Below are 21,532 nucleotides of genomic sequence, written 5' to 3'. Positions count from 1 at the left end.
TAGTTTGTGTTATTGGTGGGTATACTCTGGTATACTCTACAATATGATAATTCTTCATTGTCAGAGTCTGAAATTGTTCTTGCATCACAGCAGAAAGACCAAACACAAGGTAACAGACATTTAACATAACATTAACTAAAAACACTAACTAAGCTAAACTAAAGACACTAAATTACTTTTGCACTTCCCTGATTTTTTATCTGGCATGATTATATCCAAGAATAAGAATGTATCTTCATGTTATAACATGTGCGAAACTGACTACGTTCAGCCTTTAATGTGCTTTGTGTTCATTGCTAATTAGCAATTGTTAGCATGTTGGCATGTTAATTCTAAACTAGGCTGGTAAACATTAAAGCTGCTAAACATCAAGATGTAAACATTGTCATTGTGAGCATGTTAGCATGCTGGTGTAAGCACGAGAAACATTGCAGGTGACAAAAAAAGAAAAAACGTTTTAAAGCCTCAAAAGGTTGCTAGCATAACTCTGCAGTTTAGCTCTTGATTCCAAACTCCTGTAGTAAAATATCTTTCCAGGCAGCAGGTAGTAAGATAAGATGAACAGTAGCGAATGGGGTCAGATCATTGTTCTCGTCTCCAACCTCATTATATCATATCGCAGTCACCTTATATATAGGGCTCGTTGTTACCATCTGCACCAAGAGAGCTTCCACAGCTCACCACGTCACGCTACTGCTACCTTCATATCAATATTGCATTCATATCACTCCTTGTTTCTCTTCAATAAAACATCAGTGTTTGGAGAATTTGTCAGATGCTATGATTTTATTGCCAGTATTCATTTTTGGTAACACTTTATTTTGATAGTCCATAGTTAACACTCTATAAGTCATCAGTTGACATTCAACAACACTGTTTCAACAGACAAGTTACATGCATTCAATTAACTGCCAGTAGAATATAAGGTACATCTCAAGTGTTGATCTATAGATTTTACAAAAAGTCTCTGTTGACTGTCAACATGTTTTTAACCGATATTCAACCTTAATATCTGTAGATTGTGTCAACATCTTCAAAATTGACAATCAACTACTCAAAATCAATCTGTCAGTTGAAAGTCAACAGGGTCATGTCGACTATCTGTTGAGAGTCAAGATGTCAACTAAAGATGACATTAACCATTAGTTGATGATCAACAGATAAGCAACTTTAGAGTTTAGTTGATTACATTAAGCATTAATAATAGTAATACATTTAATTTCAAAGCGCTTTTTCAGGTGCTCAAAGACGCTTTACAGTGGTGATAAAACAAGATAAAATAGAATAAAACATTAAAACAGCAACACAACATAATTCACAAATTAAAAGCCAATCTGAAGAGGTGTTTTGGTCAGTGTTTTGAAAGTGGGGGGGGTCGGTGCAGTCTCTGATGTGTTATGGAAGGGAGTTCCAGACGGAGGGGGCAGCGATGGAGAAGGCTCTGTCCCCCCAGAGGGTGGGGGCAGCGATGAAGAAGGCTCTGTCCCCCCAGGTTCGGAGCTTGGTTCGTGTGGGGATAGAGAGGAGGTTCGCTTTTGATGAGCGAAGGCTGCGGGAAGGGGTGTAGTGGTGGATCAGGTCGGTGAGGTAGGGGTTGATTAGTTGATGATCAACAGATAAGCAACTAAAGTTTAGTTGACTATTACATTAACAATTAGTTGATGATCAACAGATAAGCAACTTTAGAGTTTAGTTGACTATTACATTAACCATTAGTTGATGATCAACAGATAAGCAACTTTAGAGTTTAGTTGACTATCTGTTGATTGTCAACTAATCTAGAGTTGACTATCAGTATACTTTTAGCAGGTTCTCCACTGAGCGTTTGTAGGCATGTGTTAGGACTATCCAATTAAAGTGAAAAACAGTTGAGAACAGTAGAAAGTCTATAACCTATCAACAGAACACACACATTCATCCACTAATTGAATGCACAACTGATCAGAAACACTGGATAACTGAAGTCAATACCAGGCTATAAAGCACAGTAAAACAAACACGATAGGCAGGATATCAGAGAAAAAAAGCTTTTTTTATTTTAAGAATATGTTAATACATTTTATTAAAATGTTATTATTTCCAGTTTGTTTAAAAGCACAACACATTAACATACATGGAGACACATGGTTATTACTTGATGGTTATTCCAACTGCATCTGGCTCGTGGGCAACGTATAACTTCATGCTGTGCATCACGAGCCTGTTGCACTTCGACCTCTGCTGTTCCCTGTATACAAATAAAACACTAAATTCAGTACAAATCAGGACACACCATGTGTTTTCCTCAACAACAAAAATCACATCCGTCTTGAAATCATAACGAGACAGTTTACATTAGCTGTTAACAGACGGTAACAGAGGTGCTATTCACATGCATTACAAGGGGTTTAAGCCATCAAAAAAAAGGCTGGTTTGCAAGAAAATGAACCAAATAGTCATGATATTTATATAGTTCATAAAATGTCCAACTACATATTTTTAACCCCACCTCATGCTCAGAGATTTATATAAAGTGGCACATGGGTCCTAGAATAAAAAGAACAGACGATTATTTCAACTTTTATCTTGATAAGTGAGAGCGCAGGCCAGTCTACATGAATGCAGGGCAAGGCACGTTTCTGTCCAAAGGTTCCATGATGGAGTCGATAATGTTTTAAAATATCACTTTGAGTGGTGACACTAGTGCTGCATAGTTTACATCTCCATCCCATCTGTGATTCAAAAAATAGAAATGACACAAGGTGGCGCCATATCCATGTCATTCATGTCAGTGAATGTACTTTGAATTTACCCTCTGCATGTGTTAAGTAAATAAAGTTGCCTTGCCTTGAATGAAATTCACGCAACTCTTAATATTAGTAGTGTGTTTTTAAGTGGCGATGGAGATTATTTGTTGACCCTGCTTTAAAGGATATTTTGCCTTTACAAATGGTGCGCTTTATCACTGCCTGGGTTTTGGTTGAAGTGCATCCAAATGCTGCTGCGTTTTCGCGTTTGGCTCATTTTACATCCGAAAAACACGTCGTCTATCTGTCCAGTACCACTTGTTATGACTTCTCTCTCTCGCGTATTCCGTTAAGACCCACCCCACCTAACTCCTCGTGCTGAAACCTACAAATCAGAGTAGGGGCGGGTCTTCACAGAATACGTTTGGGGAACAAAATCAAGCTTTTTAAAAGGCGAGTGAATTTTGGCAGGCAGTGAGTGCGGACCAACTTTGATTGAACGATAAGAAGAACGGCTCTCACCAAGTACGACTCGGTTCCCCTCGTTCGTACCAAAGAGCCGTTCAAAAGAATCGGCTCGTTCGCGACCGACACATCACTAATTTGCATCTATAGCGTTGCATAAGCATGAAAAATGTAGTTTTAGTTGCACTTCATATTGTATAATAACAACTCGATGCTGTAACTGCAGACTGAGTTTAAATTGGGTACACACAAGATTGTAGAAAGATAATGAATTGCTCACAGTAAAACAAACGGTGAAATACATACAAAGGAATAAATATCAAATCGGCGCATTAGTGACTTACTCTTACATAACCGCTGGGTTATAAAGTAGTAGGGAATAGCTTTAGCGGAGGTATTTTACCGCACAACATGCACGGCAGAGCCTCTGAGCCCCGCGGCTGTATCGGCAAACGCTTAGAGCGGCACAGGGGAACAGTTTGCGGAGTTGATTCGTAATACGTGCTCTTAACTTAACCACATAATTGTGTCGGTAGGCACTTGATGCAAACTTTGCCCAACACCATTTGCGCGAAAAAATAGACTACATGAGCACAACAGGGCTGAGTCTAACTTTAACAGCAGTAATGGCGCTGGCATGTCGATGTTCCGTTCAAAACAGTGAATACAAGAAAAGTAAATAACACTTGCTAGTTAAAAAGCAGTAATTAATAACTCAGGTGGTATGCTTACTTGTTTTAGATGATTTGAAGAGAATCCAACGCAAACACGTGTCCAACTGTCGAAGAATCGCTGTAAAGAGGAACAGGAAGTCTCACACCGCGGTATTCTCGTTTGAGGGCGTGGCATGACCGTGGCGTTGACAAAAGCATTTTCATGAAGTTTTCCAAAACGTATTTATAAGAAAGTTCAGGAAAATGTGATATTAATTTACAAATTAATGAGTTCTTAAAACATGTTCTCATTGTTGCTTAAGTGTTACTTATTTAAACGCATATTGAAAAAAAAGTAATTTAGGGCAAGTCAATTACATAAATAATGTTTTTCTTAATTAACAAGATTATTATCTCAGAATTCCAGGAAAAGTTCTTGTGAAAAACCTTTTTTCCTCAAGTGAATGCATTAGGCTTCTGTATTTATCTTATATATTAGTCAAATAAAACAGGAACAGGTGTTCCTAACTAAAAAATTACATACATTATGAATAAATAACTAAATATTCACACAAAGCCAGAGTCAAGACTAAATTGAATTGCATTGCAGTGTCACAAGATTTGTTTTCAATCAATTTCAGTCAAGATTTTGTGGTTCCTAATGTGGTCATAGTGACAAAAATAAAAGCACAAATTCATGAACTGTCGAGGAGAAAAAAGATAACCTTCGGGTTAGACCTTGAGAAGATTATCCATTTCCAGCAAATCATTTTGTAAGCATGTTTACTGTGTTAAAAGGAATTTAAAACAGATTTCAATGAAAAGGTAATTACACCTGACTAACAATAGATTGATTAAACATAAAGTCAAGAGATTATTTTGTAATAATGTTCACACTGTTTTTTGGTAGTATGGAAGAGGACGCTTTGGTAACACCTGGAAAAGAAAGAGATCTTGGGTGTTTGGTATACTCGAGATCAAAGCTGCAAGCAGACGCCCTATTCTTCGCCTAGTAAAGAGAAGAAACAAGGAGACCCTTGTTCCCATCATCAAGAAGCATATCAAGCCTCAAAGTCTTGTTGTGAGTGATGAGTGGAGAGCATATGCCAGTCTTTCCCAAGAGGGCTACAGGCATGTCAGGGTCAACCACAGCCAGAATTATGTTGATCCACAAACAGGACTACATACACAAAATATTGAGAGAGCATGGCAGACATACAAGAGGGAAGTTTGGCGTATGAGGAGGAATCGTTCTGAGAAAACCTTAAAAAAACAGCTTTCCTTATGAGTGGACCTACTGGTTAGCAAGAACATATACACATGGTGTACTTGTAAGACTTATCAAGGACATACGGGATGGTAACCACAGATCAGTTTAGGACCTTTCTGTAGCCTAATTGCTGTTGTTTACTGATGGAGCTGCACACCCTGGTAATTGGCTGGGGGTTAGACACACACATTGGAGCCAAAGGCTCTTTGCTGACGCCCATAAACGTCCTGAACACAGCAAAATAAAAGGAGAAGAGAAAATACAGGCAGAGGGCAAGGTCTCTGTAGATACAGACACCATCACACACTTCTATCTATACATTGTTTTTTAGGAAATTCCTACATATTATACCTTTAACGGTTGACCTTGGCCTCAGGGTAGATCAATCATTTAATGTTCTTCTGTTGGTCAGGTGTCGTTGTTTATTTTATTTATAGTTATCAGAGTTGGGTGTCACGCGTTACTTTGTAACGCGTTACTGTAATAATATTACTTTTGTCGGTAACGGAGTAGTGTAACGCGTTACTTTTATAATTCAGTAATCACACTACAGTTACTAACATTGCCCCGACACGCGTTACTTCGTTACTTTTATAAAATCAGTCATAATCACACTGACAGACAAGAGGGGTTTCCGCCGCAGGTTTATATGTACGTAATCTGCGCGACTTGCGCATCCACATCTCCACGTGCAATGCTGCATAAACATGGCAGAGTCAGCGATAACTTTCGAGGGGTGGAGGTATGCCCATTATTTTGAGTTCGTCCGAAGAATAGACAGGAATGTGACGGTGAGGTGCAAACTGTGTCCAGGCCAGAAGCTGTTATACACTGCTGCAAACACCACGTCAAACCTCAACAAACACCTGCAAAGAACACATGCTAAGGTGAAGCTAATAGCTAAGGACCGGACCCCCGAACCCAGAGTGAGGATGTTGTGAGTCGCCGCCGCCGACTCCGAAGCGGCACAAATTAGAATTTGGAGGACCGGTAACCAAAGCAGAGATGGACAGGCTTGTAGCATCCTTCATAGTAGAGGTAATGTTGCCCATTTGCACAGTGGAATCACCATCGCATCGTTCAGAGATATACTGCGCAAAATACAGATAGCAGGAGACAGAGGACAGCCATAGTCAGAGCTATCTGGATCAGTCTTATGCGACAATGGAAACTGAACTAAAGAGAACATTTGAAACTTTAGCAGTCTGCGTGATCTGCCTGTAGGGAGGGGCGGGCCGGCCCTGAGAGTAAAGTAACGAGTAAAGTAACGAGTAAAGTAACGAGTTACTTTATGTAGAGAGTAACGAAGTAGTGTAATATATTACTTTTTTTTAAAGTAATATGTAATATATTGCTTTTTTTTAGTAACGACCCCATCTCTGATAGTTATTAAACTGTTCAAATCTGCAGTGCAGTGATTTATTTCCGTTTGCCTGGTATTGACTACCAGCTGGTAGATAATGTGTTTCAAACTTTATTTTTGACCATTTCACAACTGTTCAGTGTTTTTACTATATTTATAGTATATTCTTAAAATAAAAAAGCTTTCTTTCTCTGATATGCTGCATATAGTGTTTGTTCTACTGTGCTTTATAGCCTGGTATTGACTTCAGTTATCCAGTGTTCGTGATCAGTTGTGCAAAACATTTAGCTTTATTCCCATGTCTGTTGCATATAATTAATAATAATAATAATAATAAATTGAATTTATATAGCGCTTCTCATCTGCCAAGACAAATCTTGAAGCGCTTCACAGCAAAGGACACTGATACAATTTGAGAGATTAAACAAATAATAATAATACAAATTATTAAAACAAAATTAAATACAAATTAAAAATAAAATATAAAATATAAAATAAAATAAAAATAAATAAATAAAATAAAAGTCGGAGATAGCAATAAAAATGGCAATACTCCAGGTGTACCATGCTTAAAGTTTATTGGAAGGCCTGCCGAAAGAAGAGGGTCTTAAGGCCGGTTTTTAAGACCTCGGTGGAAGGGGCAGATCTCAGCTGATCTGGGAGGGAGTTCCAGAGGCGCGGGGCGAATGAGCAGAAGGCTCAGTCTCCCATTGTTGAGACGTGTGCGGGGGATGTAAAGAAGAGGAGCGTGGCTGGAGCGTATAGCGGGTAGATGTCTGGGTACGGATGAGGTCACAGAGGTATTTTGGGCTTTGTCCATTCAGGGCTTTGTAAGTGAGGAGCAGAACCTTAAACTGGATCCTGTAGTGGACTGGGAGCCAGTGTAGTTGTGCAAGTATGGGGATTATGTGTGCGGACCTTTTTGTACCGGTGAGAACTCTGGCTGTACTGTTCTGGACAAGTTGCAGGCGGTTGATGGATTTGGCTGGGAGACCGGAGAGGATTGCATGGCAATAATCTAGTCTTGAGAAGACGAGTGCATGAACCAGTTTTTTGGTGTCATCAGTTGAGAGTGAGGGCTTCAGTCAGGAAATGTTTTTCAGGTGAAAGAAGGAGGTCTTGGTGATATGTTTGATGTGGGCTTGGAAAGACAGAGTGGGGTCAAACCTTAGACCGAGGTTGGTGACAACGGAGGAGAGAGAAATGAGCTGACCATCAAGGGAGGGGCTGATGTTGGCGGCCTTGGCAAGCTGGTCGGTGGTGCCTATCAGGATTGCCTCAGTCTTGCTGCTGTTGAGCTGGAGGTGGTTGGTGGTCATCCAGGAGCGGATGTCTTCCAGGCAGGTGTTTAGTGTTTGGATAGTATTGGTGGTATTGGGTTGTGTTTTGATATAGACCTGGGTGTCGTCAGCATAGCAGTGGAAGTTGATGTTATGTTGTCTGATGATATGACCCAGAGGTAATAGATAGATTAAAAACAGGATCGGCCCCAGCACTGAGCCCTGTGGGACCCCGCATGTCACTGCGGTGTCATCAGACCTGGAACCCCCCAGAGCCACATGGTACTTCAGGTTGGTGAGGTAGCAGGAGAACCACTTCAGAGCCGTGTCCGTCACCCTGGTGTAGGTCTCGAGGCGGTGGAGGAGGATGGTATGGTCCACTGTGTCGAAAGCTGCACTCAGGTCAAGTAGGACCAGGATGCTGGGTGACCCAGAGTCGGCTGCCATCAGCAGGTCGTTGGCTACTTTTATTAGGGCTGTTTCTGTGCTGTGTGCAGGGTGGAAACCTGATTGGAAGGTCTCATACATTTTATTGTCAGACAGATGAGACTGGAGCTGTGCGGCCACGACCTTCTCAAGTACTTTGGCAAGGAACGGGAGGTTGGAGATAGGTCTGTAGTTGGAGAGGAGTTCTCGGTCGATATTTGTTTTTTTCAAAAGTGGGGTGACAACTGCTGTTTTGAAATGGACAGGCACCTCACCAGTCTGTAGTGACTTGTTGATGAGTGTTGTCAGGAAATTAACCAAGGTTGGCAAACAGGTTTTTAGCAGCGGGGTGGGTATGGGGTCGAGGGAGCAGCTGGTAGGCTTCGATTTGCCTATGATGGCTAGCAGTGCAGATGACGTCACCTCGTTGAAGCTGCAGAGGGTGATGCCGTTGATGAAGGGAGAGCAGGTGGGTGGGGTCCGAGCTACTGTTGAGGCTGTAATGGTTGCTCTGATATCTGCGATCTTGGTCTTAAAGAAAGCAGAGAAGTTATTACAGAGTTCTGGAGAGGCAGCTGGGGGGCCTGTGTTGGAGGAGTTGAGAAGGCGGTTGATAGTGGAGAATAAGGTTCTAGGATTGCTTTTGCCGTTGTCTATTATTGACGAGTAGTATGAAGAGCGGGTGTTTTTTAGAGCAGTAGCATAGGCACTTTGGTGTTCTCTGAAGGCCAGTAGGTGGACGGCGAGAGCCTGCTTCCTCCATAGTCTCTCCAGCTGTCGACCGCAGGTTTTCATGCGGCGGAGGTCGTCCATGAACCAGGGGGAGGACCCTTGGAATTAGTGGATGAATGTATGTGTTCTGTTGATAGGTTATAGACTTTCTACTGTTCTCAACTGTTTTTCACTTTAATTGGATAGTCCTAACACATGCCTACAAACGCTAGTGGAGAATGCCTACTAAAAGTATACTGATAGTCAACTCTAGATTAGTTGACGATCAACAAATAGTCAACTAAACTCTAAAGTTGCTTATCTGTTGATCATCAACTAATGCGTAATGTAATAGTCAACTAAACTTTAGTTGCTTATTTGTTGATCGTCAACTAATGCTTAGTTACTTGTTGGTTTGAACGGTGCTGTTGAATGTCAACTGATACATGTCAACTGATGCACTGTTGACATGCTACTAAATGTCAACTGATGACTTATAGAGTGTTAACTATGGACTATCAAAATAAAGTGTTACCTCATTTTTTGTTGTGGTTTTTCAAATTTTTCAAAATGGACTGTGAGTTTAAAGAAAGTTGATGTGGTGCTGCCCACAGACGTGTGCTGTCATTTGTTGATGCCCCCACTAATATATTCTATCAAACTTGGTGTATATTGAAGTATGGGCAGTATTTCTAGTATTTACTGCACCTCCATGAGATTACTCTCATTAAAGACAATATGCTGACCTTGGTAAGACACAAATGGATCTTTAAGAGACAGCCTATTCCATCACAGTGAAATGGAGCGCTCCCAATCTCACAATACTGCTATTACGTTTCATCAAGGCTCATTACATGCTGACTCTATGTCATCTCCTGTGCACTATAAAATCCCTCCTGCAAACACACAACACCATATTATCACAAATTGATGCTGTGGCTGCCTCTTACAATACAAATGTGTCAAACATATAAATGCATGAGGAAATGGCCTCCATCAGGGTGCATGACCCTCTAATTGAAATGTACACCCGAGGGGTCATCAGGAACGCATTTGCTACAAACACCACATTCAATATTTAATTGTAAAATAAATGACATTGTTCACAGCACAATGCAATCACATTGCAATGTGAAGCTAATCTATCATTGTTCATAATCAAATGTGAGCTTTAATACATTGAATTGTATCTCAATCACCCTCCGATTGATGCCAGAAGATAATTATATTCATCGACTGTTACATTCAGTGCGAAACAGCAGTGCAGCACACCGGACAGGGAATCAGAGGAACTGAAATTGAGAGAGAGGGCAAGTGAATGAGACAGGCAGGATGGTGGGCAGACAGAGCAGCATGCTTATATGATCTTGACCCAGCAGTCGATAGGGAAGGGCGGTGAAACCTGATTACAGACAGCCCACATCCCAGCCTGCTGATTTCATTTCCCTCATTCTGCTCAGTCGGGTAAAAGACAGAGGTGTGATGTTCTGCACCAGCAGACTGCACCGGCCTCATTCAACTTTAAGCTCTTTTTGCTCAGCTCTGAGGTTACCTGTGATGGACACATCTGTTTACTATCTATATTCTCATTTACCATTATGAACAAGAAAATGGACCAATGCTTTAATTTATATTTCCTTATCCTACTGAAAGAACGAAATGAGATGCATATTTTTGCAACACTGAAAGGTAAAGGTATAACTTCTCCTGTTCCCAGTGGCTTACTAGATATATTAAGATATTCTTCTTGAGGTGAGGTTACCAATGATTTTTGAATACCAATTGTCACAGCCATTCGCTCAATGCACCTGCATGGACTTAAAAAGGTGATACAAAAACAGTGTGCAAACACAACACTCACTTCATTACACTTTAAGTTATTTTTGCTCAGGTGTGAGGTTACCAATTATGTACACATCTGTTTTACTTGCAGTGTCTATCTACATTGTAATTTAAGGAAACAATAACATGCAGGTTTTCTATGATTTACTGTTCACTTATTTTCCCTACTGAAAGAACCAAATTAGAAGCATATTTGTACAAAGCTGAAAAGTGAAGGTACTAAATTCCTCTGTTTCCAGTGGCTTACTAGATATATTTAGGGATTCCTCTTGAACACAGACTGTCACAGCCTCTGCTCAATACTCTTGAATAGACCTAAGAAAGTGATTAAAATACTGCGAAGACGGCACTGACTTTAAGTCTCTTTTTGTTTGGGTGTGAGGTTGCCTATGATGTTCAGATCTGTTTTACTTGCAATTTCTTTCTACATTTTCATTTCCCATTAATGAAAAACGCATGTTTCTTCATTCTTTACTTTACACTTTTCCATAATGAAATAAGATGTGTATTTTCACAACACTGAAAAGTAAAGGTACCAATTTCTCCTATCCAGTGGCTGAATAGATATATTTAGAGTTTCTTTTTAAATACAGACTGTCACAGCCCTCCGCTCAATGCACTTGAATGGATTTGAACAGGTTGTAAAACTAGTGGAAGTCAAACAGTGTGTGAAGACGGTCGTCCATCCAACTGCCTGATGAGATTTGAATTAAGGCCCATCACACTTCATCAAGTGCACTCTCCACTGAACTACCTGTAGTGTCACACAATTGGTCTACCTCTGACTCTCATTCGCTCCACTGCACACACAATCTGGTCACCTGCTGCAGACTATTTGCATCTTCTTTGTTTCTCACTCATTTGCCCCCTTCTTGCTCAAATTAACAATTTGATGGAACAGTTATTTTAACATTTTTAGGCAGTGTGTACAGTATATGTTTATTTATACTTCTCAAAAACACACTGCAGCCAGCATTGGATAATGAGCTGGGAGGCATTCAAATGGAAATCAAATATCCTTTTGTTCCCACAGAAAGTGCATTTTATTGAAGCTCTGATTTGATTATTCTTGTCCGGATCAACAGGACATCACTGAAATGTATCAGGATGAGTCACTGCCGCTCTGTAGAAAAACAAACTGCAATTCATACAAATAGAAAAACCTTTAGTGAGTATTTCTGCACAATGGAGAGCAAACCATTTCTGAAACACACATTCATTCACACAGTCCAATGTTATGGATAGTAACCAAAGTGCCCACTTGTTATGCGCCATACAATGACTGAGTGAATCAAATGTGAGACTGTCAAACTTTATTTGCGTGGCCAAATTTTTCTCTTAATACATTTTCTTTCCCAGAGAAAACCAATTTGAATAGCTCTGAGCAGATGCCTTCATGCAGCCACACTCAGTTTATGAATGTGGGCCTCCACAATGAGCAGTTGTTGTTCCTCTGATTTAACAATTTCCTCCGCCGACCCTGGCTTGTTTAATCTTGTTTACAACATGATGATTTATCCTTTTTGCAGGGCTTTCTGTTTTGTTTTTGTTTTCTTGGCTGTGATTTGCTTGTTCCATTACCAAACTGTCAAATGTTTTCATTCAAGGTTCCTTTAATAATATAAGAATAATAAATAATATAATAATAAGGTTTCCAATGTGGTATTTTTGGATTTATATATTTATTTTGATTGGGTTTTCAGGCATGTGCATGCACACCAGAGACCATGTGGTTGACAGACTGGGGGAAATAATATAATAATGTCCTAGGGTTTTATTTTAGTCTTTCAATACTGGCTTTTCAAAGTAAGAGACACCTTTTAGTACCTCTCCTCTAAGGTTTAACAATGAAACCCTTCAACCAACTGAGCTATCTGAACCTTCAAGGAAAGTCTGTTGAGTGAAAAGCTTTTACTGTAAAGTAAACATGTTTCTTTGTGAACATGTTTCAGTTTCAAGACTGTATTTGTTTCTTAGCATGTTTTATCCCGTTTCTGCAGCTTCAGTCTGACTTTCTTTCCCTCTCTGGTTCTTTTTGTGTCTCGGCCTGCAGAGATGGTCCAGTGATGGAGGACACCAGGATGGGGGACCAGGCAGAAATGAGTTTGAATCCCGATGCAGAAAACCTCGGGTAGGCAACTCAAGAGTGGTTGAGATGGATGAATGATTGTAGGGTAAAAATAATAATAAAAGGTATGTAAGCCCATTTGGTTGAGCTCAGTTAGCTCGACAGGTCTTTTGGTTGACCTTGTGATCAATTTGAATTCTTTCCAGTTTTTTATGTGCAGGCTTTTCCCCTCAGGTGATAGAGGGGAATGTTATGCCAACTTCACCTGCATAAAATATACAGTAAGTCTCCCTTATTATGGCTTCTTAAAGGATCATCTGTAGGCTTTTATCGTATCAAAGCAAAAAGTGACCGCCAAGGCTCTTTTTACAAAATAAAGGCAAATTCAGTGTGCCACTAACTTGTCATTATAGATTATTGCCAGAGCCATATATTCTTAATGTCTAGCTTTATCATGTATGGCTTTATGGAATATTTTAGTGAAATTATTTGTTCCATTTAGAGCCGATAAACAAATCTTGTTTTCCAGAAATATATAAAAAATTGCAGTCCATTCCACGAATACAAGAAGAGACATCAATCATATGATATTTAGATTTTATTTGTGCCTACATTTATATAATTTTCAATTTATCCTATTCCCACACACCCAATCTTCTTATATTAAGCCCTTTTTGACATTTATTTATGTGTTTATTTATTCACATGATGAGGGAACACATGTCACATTTGACTTATACTGCGGAAACGATTTAGGCATGATGCCAATCAGGCTTAAACTTTATAATGATCCCAGTTTGAAAGAGGATTTTCTCAATGTGTTGACAAAATGCAGTAGAAAATTGGTTGTTTTGAAGAAAATAGTAATGTTTAGATTCATCTATTTTGTGTACGAGGAAATTGAAATGTGTTTCACAGTAAGGGAGAGCTGAGTGAGTGTGAACACAACGTTACCTGAAAACATGATACACATTTGATGGTCCACAGACATTTCATTTTGAGTCACAGCGGGAAATTGAAAGTCAGCTGTTGGGATAAGGTCTCCGCATTCTGAACACACAATATGGCATGAATGGAAAAAAAAAAAAAAACACATTGATAGTGTGGGATTAGTGTGTTTGGGATTCAAAGTAAAGCATGTTTATAGAACTTGTGATTCCTGCATAAACCTTGCATCTTCTTAACTTAAACTGTTCCTTTGCATGCATGCTTCTTATAGATGTAGAACAGGCCAATAGTCACAAAAGCCCCTCACTTTTTCTCAGGAAAAATGGGTTTCTTCCGTGCACACTTTGGATAATTAAATGGGGTGAATGGCAGCCACGCCAACACCTATGTCAAACTAGGAGGCTATAATGAGGAGAGCACGACACTTTCACTGCGAATATATTAACATCTCATATGACGACCCTATCAGCCAATTTGTCAACCAACCATCTCCACCGTCCCTTTAATAAATACAAAATAAATAGATTCCTACTGTTTATTTGTATCCATTTGTTTACATACTCATCATTAGATGTGCAGTTTCAGGCTTTACAGAAGACTGTAGTGCAGATTGGTGAGATATTCCTCACCCTATAGACTAATGTTGCATTGTGGATACCATTATTAAAACGTCAAATCAGTGTGCCACCATTGTTATAACCTAAATCCTGATCATTTCTCTGCTTTCATGTGAGATCATCTTCACAAGTTCAAATGTTTCACTTCCATCTTTACACATTATTGGTATGTTCACATACAGTCGAGTCGATTGATTTATTTTATTTGATGAATTATAAAGGATGAAAACACAACAGACACTAAACAATACAATCAACATTCGTTAAGCTGGTGGCAGGGTTGTTATGGCAACATGCTTTTTCATTCTTGGTCTGTTTGAATATTCTACATGGTAATTTGTTGCCATTCCTTTATAGTCACTTTGTATCAAGTGGGCAGATTGTTATAGAGAAATGTGTTGCTAAGTAAAGGTATGAATTCAGTCAAGCGGCGTTTTTTAAAGCACATTAGCTAAGACTGTCTCTTATAAGTAAAACAAATATTTAATTCAGTTGTTTTTTTTGTCAGCAGCCCTACAGTATGTTAACCCAGTTATCACCATCATCATTATACGAAGAACAGTAGCTCCCTTATCCACACGTTAAAATGGTAACCCAATCAGAAACAAAACGTTCATTTAGTTTCTTGTTTTCTGTGCAACATGCTAACACTCCCTGTAATTGCAGATCCTGACACTCGCCCCCACCCTGCAGTAACCCCTTCCCCGCCTTTCCAATCACCGGATCATCTCCGCCCACTCACTTACCTGTTCCCCATTCCGCTGATTGAGCCAGCACCTTATAAAGTACCCATTCTGTATTTCAATCAGGAGAGCCTTATGTTGCTTTAATAAACATTTATTGATGCATGAGATAATGGGAATTTGAATATTGTTTGGTAGTAAGAACCCTTTGTGAAGTTATATGCTCTATACCCCCCCCCCTCCTGGGTCTGGACACTAGTGGTGATGTTGATGGGATGAAGAAGATGATGAAGATCTGGATTTGATAAGGAGTGGAGTTCTGATCCACCTGGGTGCTGGATGTGATGACAGGAGGTGGCAAAGGAGGGCTGCAGCATTCATGCCTGAAATGACAGCTGACTGCAAGAGAGAGGAGAACAGATTTAAAGTCTGACAGCAGCGCAATGATTGGCTGCTGGAGATTGTTAAAAGATGTAGTTGGTTAAGAGTGGTGCCCATAATCACCCAGGAGTGAATGAATGTTAACATATACCTTCCTGACTGAATTTACAAGTTTGTCTACTTTGACTTGCATTGTATTCCTATTTCTGCTTCTTCTTGCACTATTTTTTATATTCTTAAGTAATGTATATTTATGTATTACGGCCACAGCATTAAAACATTTGTGGCTCACCGCAACATGGATTTCAAACGCCAAGCCGATAGAGTTTAGATAAATATGATTTATTTAACATTTTAATTCAAACAAACTTAAATGATAGAACTCTGGAGGACTGGGTGAGCAACACTATGGGCAGTAAGACCCAGAACTCCCTCTTCTAAACTAAAAGGCAAATGTATAGGCTAAACTAATAAATTAAGCCGTGAAAACTGAAGTCCTCCAGGCTAAAAATAATAAATAAAAAGACATGACAAAATAGAGCGCCTTCGTTTTATACTTTGGATTACATGAGATCAGGGACACCTGAGCAGAGGCGGAGCCAGGAGCAGATCAGGTGCACCTTGTGAGGAGAGAGAGAACAAAAGGGTGGAGCGCGTAACAATGTTGCACTACTAAAGGAGCCTGGGACTTTAGATTGTCATTGCCAAAGATAGGGTGAAGCCTGCGAGATAGTTCAGGCAGTCAACTCCAGCACCAATGATACATTTACACATAGCGAGCGTTGCCACTCCCAACCCCACAACCAACCAAACACATTCTCCTAAACCTGCAGCTCTTTTTAGGCTGCCAGATCTGCCTGCCTCTGCCTCGCTAATGCTGCTGAATCTACTTCCACGTTGCTGATGCTCCCATGCCACCACCACCACCCGAGCATCCACCTGTAAGCTTGGGGATAGTTATCTAATCATCACTCAATGTTCTATGTGAAACTGTGGAGAGATGAGGCCAGAGCCTAGACGCCAAACTCAAACTATATGTTGCTTCTAACTAAAATATCAAATGAACACGTGAGTTGTCTGACTTAACTATGCTGTAGTTATTGAGCGTATGACGATAAAGCCTTTGGATCTTCATTTTGCTCTCCTGCCTCTTCTTATAGACTTCACTGACATTCGAGAGATCACATTTAATATGATTTAACAAAACGCTCATAATGTGAGCTGTAACTCTGCGGATGCTTAAACTCTGGAAGTATTGGAGATTGGACAATAATTAACATACTTTATGGTAAAAAAAATACAATTATTTAAACAGCCAAGCTACACAAGATAATGTCATTGCGGGAAAGGAATATCGAACCAAAGATTCTTTGCTGCATTTTATATCTACTTATGTCATCTTTCAGCAGCCACTTTTATAATTATCAGTCACGAAGAACAGACATTATTTACATGGCTCGTGCCAGAAAATATCCTATCATATACAGTATAGAGAAATGTAGATTCAACAAATACCTGAAGAATAAAGGTGTACGATTTATGATGGAATCTTTTCACTTCTCCTCTGTGTTCAGTTGTTAAAATAAATAAAGGAATCCTGTGCTGTTAACTTATCTTACCCCCTGCTTCACTCTTATTTATCCCAGCGCAGTGTGTGTTCCATTTTCTGGTTTTATACAGGAATAAAAAAGGGCAATGGAATAATAAACCTTCTGCTTCTGTTTGTATCAACATAAATTACTTTGTTAACCCCCCATTGTGCTTCACAGCCCATTCTGTGTCAGTGAATATGCTTATGATATGGAATGAATAGTGTTCAAAAATGAGCTTTACCTCCTGTGCTGTTGGCAGGAATACTGTTTACTCTAAATAGAGATATCTATTTGGTGCATTAAAGAGGCCCTGCTTTTTCCATTTCTGTTTTATATAGGTTTTTGTGCATGTAAATGCTTTGCAAAGGCGAATCCCCCCCCCCCACTAGCCTATAGGTTTCAACTAACCTAATGCAGTTATGTGGAACCTGTTGACATAATACATTTGGTTTAAGTCAACGTTTCAGCTTTTTCAGTGCAGGCAGTATGAGAAAAATAAATATCTTTTTGAACATTAAATAATGCAAACATGTCACAGTAGAGGCACAACATACAAATATGAACCTGAAAATAAGAATAATGTGTCCTTCTTAAGTGTTCTTTATCATTTTCCCCCAGATAAATGTAGTTTTTGCAGGTACAAGACATACAGACTATACAGTAAAAAGAACTACCAGAATAAAGAAAATATGGTCTTATGTTTTTCACTTGTCCTTGCTAATCTCTTTGTCTAGATTATTTTTTTTTTTACATATCATTAGTGCTTAAATATAACCTTCAACAAAATCCAACTGTGTTCATCCACTTAACACTATCAGACATGTGTCAACACTTTAATAACACCATGCTATCAAAATGTCCTTCCTACCGTCATTTCAATAGACAGTTATTGAATGGAAAACATTTGCCTTATTAATACAGGATTTACTCTAAAAATCAATAATCAGTTCTTTGGCACACCATGAATATCTTAAGGAAATCCACTGAATGAAGATCAATCTGCTCTATTTAATCAAGAACAACCAAGGACACATTGCTGCCGGTGAACACAGAGGATGTGTTTGTGCATTAAGAGTCTGTATATTATTTGTATTATTGTTTTAATCTGTGCTGCGTGGGTGCAGACAAACCCAGGGTCGATGCTTCCACTCCTCCCTGCACTTTAAGCACACGGCTGCTCTCTAACAGAGGTGTTCCTGACTTGATGAAAGAATGAAAATCACTACACAATTTATTAATGCAAGGCAAGGCAGGTTTTCTCTATTAATAATTGGACCGTCTGTCATTTTCATATGTATGCATACCAATAGAATAAATGTTAATTGGAAAAAGTCAAATTAAGGTTTAAAAAACGTGCTTAATGCTGTTCTTTGATATTTCGTCATTTTCTAACTGTTTTATACGTTTTTGTGGGAAAGGTAAACGTTTTTGTGTTGGGTGTTGGATTAACATGCATAATTAATAAGGATTATTTCAAATATGCATTCCTATTAAGTCTAATAGACATATTGCAGATGTGTACAACAAAACAGAAACTAATATTTACATTCACATCAATAGTTTGTTCTGAATTATTGTTATCACATATCAAAATAAATAGGGAAAATACAATTTCACAAGCTTACACACTTCCTCTGCATTTCACATTGTGTTGAATAGTGCTTTATTAAAATGGAAAACAAGACAAACTTGGTGGTAATATAAAGTTGAACTCTGCTGCATTGCTAAAGTTAGCCTGGCTATTTCTGACTTCTGTCAACATAAATGAATGCTATATTATTAAATGTGAAATGCTCCAAATGAATAATATCATTTAATCATGTCGTCTTTTACTGAAGAAACGATTATGCCATCATTCATGTTTGACTGAATTAGCTGCTGGCAAACTCATCAGAGTGGTAAACTGAAATGTATTTTTTCAAAGATGATAGGAGAAGCCATTCCTAGATACATTAGACCAAGGTGACCCTTCTTACGCAGCATCTCAGAATTATAGACACATTATAATGTGCCTTACTGCGGACTCAACTTTGTTTTACAAATCGGTAGTAGGATCCGCCTGAGCGTGACTGATGGGAGCAATACTGGCCATAAGGGGGAAACTCTGGCAAAAATCAGGTTCCACTATCATCCTGTAGGAGAGATAATACTGCGGGCAGGAAAATGTTAGTCCTGACACAATCCAGTTGTCTGCAGAGGGGAAACGAGTGCAGTGTGCAGAGCTGAGCCTCAGTGGAGTTGTGTCTGACCCGGGGCTCCACTATAGTGCACATACTGTGCCAGCATCAGATCTGAATGTGTGGAAATGAGAGAACACAGGGACACCAGTCAAGGTTTTGGGAATAGAGGGTAAGTGATAAACTGCAAAGAGCGGAACTGCAGAACGAGGCAGATCAGAGTAAATGGAGTTAGCAGCAAAGTGCACCTTTTAAAATGTGTTTTCAAACTTCTGACTTGCTCTTTCATGGCCAGCTACCTCAGCTTCCCTTTTTATTTGAGAGGCACTGCAAGTACCACAAGAAAAGTTGACAAAAACATAAAGAATTCTGAAAAGTAAGGTAAGCAGGGAATTCAAAAGACTAAAGAAGCAGCCAGGATGTGTCTGAGATTTTTCCAACCCAGTTTAGATTTAAGCACGCCGACGTCCACATCGATATAGCTCTGGCGACTGCTTCATGGATGTATGAAGAGAACTTTGCCTCTCCCATCTAATCAACACTCAAGTTATCACCTCTACTGTAGCTTGGGGAGAAAAACCACTTGGGCTGCTAAATGTGTTCAACTAAGGCCCCGCTCACACGGGACCGTTTGCGTTTATGCACAGTATGCGTATTCAAAAAAGTCTTCCGTTCACATGCATTAGTTTCATTTAACGTGTCTGTTCAAACGAGGCCGCTGGAAACGCTGTAGTACATATGCCGTGCCTGTAAGTGGCGCTGTAACTTCCACCAAAATACACCAAAAGCAGCAGAAGAAGACCCAGAAGCAGCCGCGCAACAATGTTGCCATGGCTACCCTTCCAGTGTTGCCAACTTGGCGACTTTCTCGTTAAATTCGGCGGCTTTCCAAACCCTCCGGCTACTTATTTTTGTCAAAAGCGACTAACGACTAATTTAACGACTTGTAATGGTGTTATTAGGGACTTTTCTGGTGTTTGGAGACTCACATATTGTTCAGCAGTTAACGAGCCGCGGGTGCTGCCGTGAGCCCCTCTGCCCTCCCATAGTACTCACAGGCGCTCACCCCGCAGCAGCTCAGCTGCAGTCAGAGCAGAGAGGAGACAGCCACACTCTCCCGCGTCGAGACGGCAAATGAATTGCGCATGAGCGGGATTTAAATGTAAAATGTAAATGTTTCTCAGAAAGAGAGATATTCTCTACAAACACCGGGTGAGATCCTCCTTTGTCAATATAATGGATCAATGCATGAAATCTGACTCTGTTTATTTTGTTTAAGGAGTATATTGGGCGTTAACAATTCTGGTTTGCCTTTTATAATATTACTTCATTCAAGAACCCCTTGTGCGTTTAATTAACACAGCTATTTTTGATAGTTGCTACAGCAGCAGTGAGCAGGAGAGGTGGGGCTATCGCAATTTTTTCAGATAATATTCGTATAGAGGTGATTACACGGACTCGGTTGACCCCCCAGAGCGTTTTGTTTGCAAATCTATCCACCTTGGGACCCGTTATTGTTTGTGGGGTCAGTTTCTATCGGACTCGTGTAAATAATAGGGCTATACGCACGCGAAACTATGCAGATACAAGCAGTTTTCTCCTCGTGTAAACGGCGCCTAAGTGTTTATTAGCCCCTCCCCTTCATTTTACTGCTTGAAGACAACATCACTGGGGGGGGGGGGGGGGGGGCAGACTGCAGCTCTGTGGATGCTACTTTGTTAGCTGCTGGTGAATCCATGGTGCATTCCAATTCAAAGAGTAAGTAACATTTACTCAGCTATGCATTACTGTGATCGTCTTTCATATTTAAAAAGCACTATTTCCGTCAATCTACTTTTAAAAATATGCTCTATAAAGCAACTGTAGCCGGCAGATTCATATATCATGGGATGGAAACGCCAAGGTTGGCGCTCTGACGCTGCCTCAATGCTTTTTTCATGCAGAAGTGGGCGTGACCAAATCTAAAATGGATCGGAAAAACATAAGAAACTTGCGCATCTCTCCACTAGCATTGAAAAAATAAAACACCAATTACACATATAAAATCCCCTCATATAATAAAGATGACCACAACAACAAAATAACTGTAGTTAAAGCTGTAAATATAAGAAATTAGGATATTGAATTTGTACATATCTAGAGATTTTAATTTGCATATTAAAGTATTTGCCCTAAGCCAATATTTGTTAATTAGTTTACTGTTATCTGTAGGGTTTGACAGCAAACATTTATTTTCTGCCAATTGAGAAAGCAATCTGACCATCTTTTTATGGGTGTGAGGCTCCTCCGCTCAGGGTTAGCATTAACAGCGTCGTCAATTGTTAACCATT

This window comes from Trematomus bernacchii, unplaced genomic scaffold, assembly GCF_902827165.1.
Source record: "Trematomus bernacchii unplaced genomic scaffold, fTreBer1.1, whole genome shotgun sequence".
Lineage (NCBI taxonomy): Eukaryota > Metazoa > Chordata > Actinopteri > Perciformes > Nototheniidae > Trematomus > Trematomus bernacchii.
This window is presented reverse-complemented; position numbering follows the sequence as displayed.